Raw genomic sequence first — 7,004 nt, forward strand, 5'->3', positions numbered from 1 at the left:
CTTCAGCATCTTTCCACCTCTCTCCTTCTCTCTAAAGTTCAGTTTCTGATTGTGTTCTTTCTGCCTTAATCTGTGCCTCAGTTCATATCTTAAATTCCTGCGTTCCTGTATCTTGATCTGCTTCACAGGCATAGCTTCTGTCACACGCCCTCATCCATCCTTTGGTGGAGTGTTTATCTCCACAGAGAAACACATGAAATCTCCTGCCTACTGTCCTAAAACAGTTTAACAAAGAGGTGGTCAATCTTACGGAACAGCTGGGGTAGTTAGCTGTTTGCACAGAAGTATCTGTAACTGAGAAACAAATCACTTTCACTAGGTTCTAGAAAGTTAGATTTCTTGTGCAGCCCTCACCACCAATTTGCTCTGTGATACTGGACAATTATTTTCCCTTTCTGAAACTCAGGTTTTAAAGATGTATGGGTGTCGGGGGCCAAAGGTGGGAAGGGAGTAAGTATCAGAAGACCGTGGGCCATCTGCTAGATTAGAGAAGGGAGCTATGGTTCTTGATTCTTGGGCTCTGTGTGAGAAGCTAGTACTTGTCACATCTGTGCCTCTGGAGTCCCCTGTATGAGGTGCCGGCTCAGGAGGTCCTGTTGATGGTCAGATTCTTTTGTTAACAAATAGGACTAATATTCCAAGAAAAGCACTGGCCCGAGTTTGTTTATCTGCCAGAGTGAGTTATTATTAGTATTTGAGATAAACACCCAAACAGCCAAACCAAAGTGTATCTTCATCCACCTGGGTTCAGATAAGGGAGAACCTACGTGGTTAAGGAAGGGCATCTGATTCATAATAGTCCCCGCAGTCTCCCAAAGGAGATTGCTGACTTGGGGGTAGCACAGGAGGCTGTGTACCAAACACTACCATGTCAGGTGCATTGAATACCTGATTTCACCATCATGCTCATAATCATCCTGAAAGGTGTTACTTTATGATAAGAAAACGGAGCTTCACGGAGCTTAGCTAAGTTGACAGCCGGGAAGCCTGAGGGAGGGTTTCAAGCTCAGTCAGGTACAGAAACTCAGGAAAGTGAATCAAAAGCACAGGCTGGTCATGAGAAGACCTTGGGCCTCTTGGCTGTCTGGAATGAAGTTTCTCCATCTGTAAGATGGGAGAAACTCACCTTCTGGTGTTCTCGTGTCTCATCAAGTTGTAACATACTAAGGTTCTGTCACTCTGTCTATTACTCAGTACCTTCTCTAAGATACATTAATATTAGGTAGGATCAAAGTTTAAGCTAAAAATTAAATCTACCTTTAATTGCAGAGAAGTGTGAAATTTACCTATAGTGATTTTCTGCTGATGCTAAATTAAAAGCATGAGCTGACATCTTTATAACAGAAGTGGATTGACAGAGATATTCTTGGCTTTAAAAATGTGTTTTTCAGAGACAGACTCATAGATGAAGAACAGATGACAGCTAGTGATGGGGGGGGTGAGGTTAGGGAGTGGAGGAATTGAGCGAAAAAGAAAAAGGGCTCATGGACATGGACAACAGTGTGGTGATTGTTGGGGGGAGGGGGGTATAAGGGGACTAAATGGTAATGGAAAAAAATAATAAAGATTATGTATTTAAAAATGTTTTTATATATGCACAGAAAATGTAATGCGGATAAGAACAGTGTTCTGTAGTATGCGCACAGTTCATACGGCCTTTGTTGTCATGAGTCAGCTCAGATGTGAACGTCATAGCACCATTAAGTTAAGGCTGGCTGAAAAAGTTTTCCAAGCGCTTGTTTCCAACTGATAAGATCCTGTTTTCTGGATTTTCTGGATGACAATTATTTTCAGTTCTTTTTTCAGGGCATATATACAGGAAATTACAGCAGATATATAAAAGGAAGATCAGAAGCCGGCTAAGTTCACCGCTACTTGTTCTTCATCCTTTTCAAATGTATTTGATAGCCAGTTGTTCTACTACATACTAGTTTTCCACTACTATCAAAAGAGGCCCAGTGTAATCTAAATGCTATGCTCCTTCGAGGTTGTATACTGACAGATCCACTACATGGCTGATTCATCATATTGCGTTTGAAAATGATGTGTCGGTTGGTATAAGTTACAAGCAGTCCAAAGCCAAACTTAAAATCTGTCCACCGCTGGCAGTATTCACCATTTTTGTCAAGCTTTCTGCCATACTTCATGCTTCTTCCTTCTAGTTCTTCTTTATTGGTTTCTTGAGGCCCGACCTCACTGTCTTGTTTTCCAGGAGCATAGCAAGCCACTTCTGTTTATACACAGAAAGCAGCCATTCTGAAGGAACTAGAGAATCCTGTTCAATAATTCTTGCAAATACCAAATCACATATAATATGCTGTAACCTTAAACGTCCAAATACTGATACAAATGCTTTTCCTTTCTCAGTTCCAAGGAAGGTCATACCTTCAAAACCTTTCCTCTCAGGAAACCAGACATCTGCCATCAGCCATTTTAAAAGTCTACTCCAAGAAGGCATGAGTTAAAGAAACATCCACTTTTAAGAGCTCTGTATATATGTCCACCTCCACTCGCATCACAAATAAGTTAGATGAACCAATGAGCTGTTTCATGACATTTATACTGAGCTCTTTAAAAAGTTTAACATTCTGATGAATCATCAAATTGCTTAAAAGCCATTCAAGGCATTTTTCCTTTACAGAAGCTAATCCATAGTCCCCTTCAGATGTGCAGTAGACACATACAGTTTTCACATTAATTGTTTCCTTCATTGTCTCACCACACTGCTGTATCAAACCATCCAACTGTAGCATACAAGCTGCTGCCAAAATGGCAATAACTCAGCTGGGCTTTATGAAGACATCAGCTCAATAGAGTGACCCAAAGGCAACCTGCAATGCCTCAACGTCAATATTCTGGTCAGGAATCCCCAGTTCAATAACACTCACGCTGGATTCTTTCCAAGAACCCCTGAACATACTAGAAACATAGCCATATTGACATAAATGCATTTCATATAAGCGCCACTCTGCTTGAGCACAACTCACTTTATTTTATTAATTTTTATTGAATTTATTGGGGTGACATTGGTTAATAAAAGTATATAGGTTTCAGGTGTCAATTCTATACTATATCATCTGTATATTATGCTGTGTGTTCAACACCCAAAGTCAAGTCTCCTTCCATCACCATCTATCTCCTCTTTATCCTCTTCTACCTTCCCCTACCCCCTTTCTCTCTGGTAATCGCTATACTGTTGTTTGTGTCTATAAGTTTTCCTTCCTTCCTTCCTTCCTTCCTTCCTTCCTTCCTTCCTTCCTTCCTTCCTTCCTTCCTTCCTTCCTTCCTTCCTTTTTGCTTAGTCCCTTCGCTTTTTTCACCCAGCCCCCTGACCACCCTCCCCACTAGCAGCTATCAATCTGTTCTCTGTACCTACGAGTCCATTCCTATTGTATTAGGTTATTTTGTTCACAAATCTTAACATCGCTATTTTCATCATTCAAAATCAATGTTCGATAATTACATTTGGATGTACTCTGCAATTTTTTTCTTCAAGGGGCGTTGAGGAACCGCCGCTGCTCATCCACTTCCTCCTGACCCTCATCTGTCTAGGAGTTCGGGTGGCGGTAGCAGCGGGGCCCACGGCTCTGCTTGCACTTGGCAGCTGCCAGGCAGTAACAGAAGCTTTGGCCACAGCCCAACTGTGTGGCCACCAGTCTCGGGCCTCGGCCCGAGTGACCCCGGCCACCCAGACCCCGGCCCCTGCTAGGCCTGGGCTCCCACAGCAGGGCAGTACTCTGCTGGGGGCTACTCAGGGAGCCCCTGGGCCGCGGCGCCTCGGGATTTCAGGGAGCGCACCCGGCCTCCCACCATACCCTGGCCGCCTGTCCCCACGGCCACTTTGTCACGCGCAGCCCCAACCTTGGTAGTTCAGGCTACCACCTCCACCCTCGTCCTCTGCGCCCCTGCACCCCTGTGTCTCCAGATCACAGGACCTTGCCCCTTGCTTTCGCAAGAAAGCGCACAATCAACTTTTGCTTTCCCACAGTGCTTAACATCTTCTCATTTTAAATGTGATAGATAACTCTGCTTTTGTTTTCTGAAGGTAAAAATAAGTATGGGGAAACAATTCAAGCAAGAAAGAGGGGAAGAAGGACATATAACACGGGGCAAAAGGAAGAGAAAGAGTAAAAAAGTGTTGTATTCTGTTACAGAGCTTATTTAAGACGTAAAACATGCTTCGTTATTAGTTCACTTTCTGCATTTCAGTGCTGCTTGTAGAGAAAGAGGACCAGAAATATGGAAAGAAAAAGAGTTAGAAACCAAATGACTATCAAGTTGAGGAAGACAGTTTCAAATTTCTTAAGTCAGAAAGCAATTCAGTAAGAAAGCAGCCCTTGCTTTGCAGGGTTACGCCTTTGCAAACACCTTTTGTAGGTGCATGTTTATCCTGCAAAGCAAGATGCCTCTGCAGCCCAAATACACTCTTTTCACCAGCTTCAGGGAAACGGCTCAGCGTGCATAGCCCCTGGTGGTGCCATTCCCACTGCTGGTATCAGAGCTTTTCCACAGCACAGCCTCCAAGGACAGATGCTAGCAATCGATACCAAACACCTTACGCTTTAAGTCCATCGATGAAAAGGCTGTTACTATAACAGCAGCTATTTTATATGGCTACTGATTTCTTTCAGGCCTTCCAGACCCAAAGGTAGGAAATAATAACTGGTCATTTTTCATCAAGACAGACAATACAGAAGGACAATTGGAGCCTATGCAAGGGCTGCCTGGAAAGAAGATATACTCCTACCTCCAGGCAGATGTCCGTGCACGTGCCCATGTAAAACTGTAACAGAGCGAACAGGGGCCCTCCACCTGGTGCCTTGAGGTGTGACCTAACAGTTAGTGTGGAGGGAAACAGGTTTTTATTTACTGCGGTGACACCTTGCAGTGTGTGTGTGCAGGGAGGGGGCGGGGCGTGGGGGTACTGAGAGTGCTTTTGCTCAGAGCCCTCTTATCCCACAACACACAGCACTTCCCTTGCTCCCCAAAAGGCTGCCAGCCACAACCTCGCTCAGAAGTTCCCCATCCCCTTATCTGTGCTTAAGCCCGCTGTGCAAGCAGATCTCCAACCCTCTGGAAAATATACTTGTGGGCTCCAAAGTGGCCATCCTATCGCAGCAACTCTCTCCTTCAGGACCTGGGTTACGCTGTCCTCAGCCTCCATGCTGTGTTACGCTGGATCATGGAGAAGTCCAAGAAAGACAAAAGTCCCAAAAGAGTGGCCCCCTCCATATGTCACAAGTCGCAAGAGCCCAGATAGACTTCGTGCCTGCGAGGCAGCAGGTCAGCATCTTGCGAGGCAGGGTCTGTGGGGGCTTTGGAGTCAGCTAGAGCAGGCAGGAAGAGAACCGCAATATGCCGCTCTCTCCCTTGCTACACCAGGCCGCGTGGCCAAATCCTGACTGCAAACTGCCTAGCTGCTACATCATGGCTCTTTCTTCTCTACACTCACTCTGCCCACATGGCGCCTATGTCATGGCTGAGTCTCCCTCACTTGGCTGCCCTCTCCACTACAGACAAGCACGGCTGCTACGTATTCTCTCTGCCCTCATGGCAGTCCAACCTCTCTCTCTCTCTCTCTCTCTCTCTCTCTCTCTCTCTCTCCCTCCCACCCCCCCCCCCACCGCCCACCCTCATGTGATCTCCTATGGGGCTCCTCTCACAATGAGCTACATTTGCTCGTTTCCCGTATCACTTACATTGTCTTGGCGGCCACCTGGAGTCAGGGCGAGTGACTAAAGGACACTGAAGGAACTGCCTCACTGCCTCTCCTGCAGGCACTACACAAACCCTAGGCCTGTCAGGAGTCACCAAACATTCTGAAAGTCCTGTACTTTTGCCTTGGGGCAGTAGCACAGCTATTAGCTAACCATCCGCTTGCCATAGATATGCAAGGTATCTTAACAGCCTTATCATCCACTCCCCATGTCCCCCATCCCCCGCCCAAGGGCTGTGAGGGTTTTGGGGACCGCTCTCTCTATACCCCGAGTCAGAACAGCAATAGGAGTTCTTCCTGACAGGATAATTAAGGAAGCGGTAGGCATCCTGCAGCACAGGGCTAACGTCTCACATGGTGTCAGGTGACCCTCCAAAGGGTGGTCCGGTGGCTGGTGAAAAGGCAGCGTCGTCCCCATTTCACCGATGGGCCAATGGAGACACAGAGGGGAGAAGCTTAAGAACGCAAGGCTTTTCTCTCTCTCTCTCAACCCAGTTCCTGTTTGTTTCTTCTTTCCCCCTCAAACTGAAGAGCAAGGAGATGAGTGGGTGATAGAGAGCCAAATCCTAATGGAGTCAAACCAAATTGTGTTTTTGAAGAATATGTAATGACTTCGGAAAATGTTTACACCATAAAGTTAAGTGAAATAAGAACTATGTGTGCATGTGATTTTGTAAACATTTTATATAGACACATATATACATGATGGATAAACCGAAAACATCTCTGGATGGTGATATTCTACCTTATGCACTTCTGTGGGTTTGATACAATTTTTACAATATGCATATATTTCTAATACTTTAAAACTTAATTTGAGTAATTTGAATTAATAACATATGTTTACACATACATACACAGATGATCTCAAGAGAAAATCCTTTTTTGACTTCCTTTTGTTTTCCCCACAGAGGCAGTAAAACTAGGTTGTGATAGTGTTACCGAACAAATGGACCCGTAGCAGGGTGGGTGCCCAGATGCTATTACCGAAACAATGACCACCCCCTTCCCCAGGGTCCCTCAGTTCTAGGTCCTTTGCCTACCACCCTTGGAATTATGGCTCTGAATGGCAGCATTTGGTGAAAAGGAAAGGAACTATTTATTCAAAAGTTATACAGGTTTAATTAATGGCTAAATGTCACCCTTAAACCTCAAAATCCCTTTAAAACAATCACCAGCACACACACTGTCCTGCCTTCCCCTTCTTTGACCAGTTAGGCCAGTTAGGCCAGTCAGGGGTACCGTCCTTCAGAAGAAAAAGAACAGAAGTCCGGGGCTTGGCTACGCA

At 45.2% G+C, this 7,004-nt stretch overlaps 1 pseudogene; it reads right to left on the reverse strand.

Moving 5' to 3' along the window:
* Positions 1-1,705: 1,705 nt before the first annotated feature.
* On the reverse strand, positions 1,706-5,463 carry LOC129079489 (germ cell-less protein-like 1; annotated as a pseudogene).
* Between the last annotated feature and the right edge of the window lie 1,541 nt (positions 5,464-7,004).

Source organism: Pteronotus mesoamericanus, unplaced genomic scaffold (assembly GCF_021234165.1).
Source record: "Pteronotus mesoamericanus isolate MK-2021 breed Mesoamerican mustached bat unplaced genomic scaffold, CSHL_Meso_final contig_78, whole genome shotgun sequence".
In the NCBI taxonomy this organism is placed as follows: domain Eukaryota; kingdom Metazoa; phylum Chordata; class Mammalia; order Chiroptera; family Mormoopidae; genus Pteronotus; species Pteronotus mesoamericanus.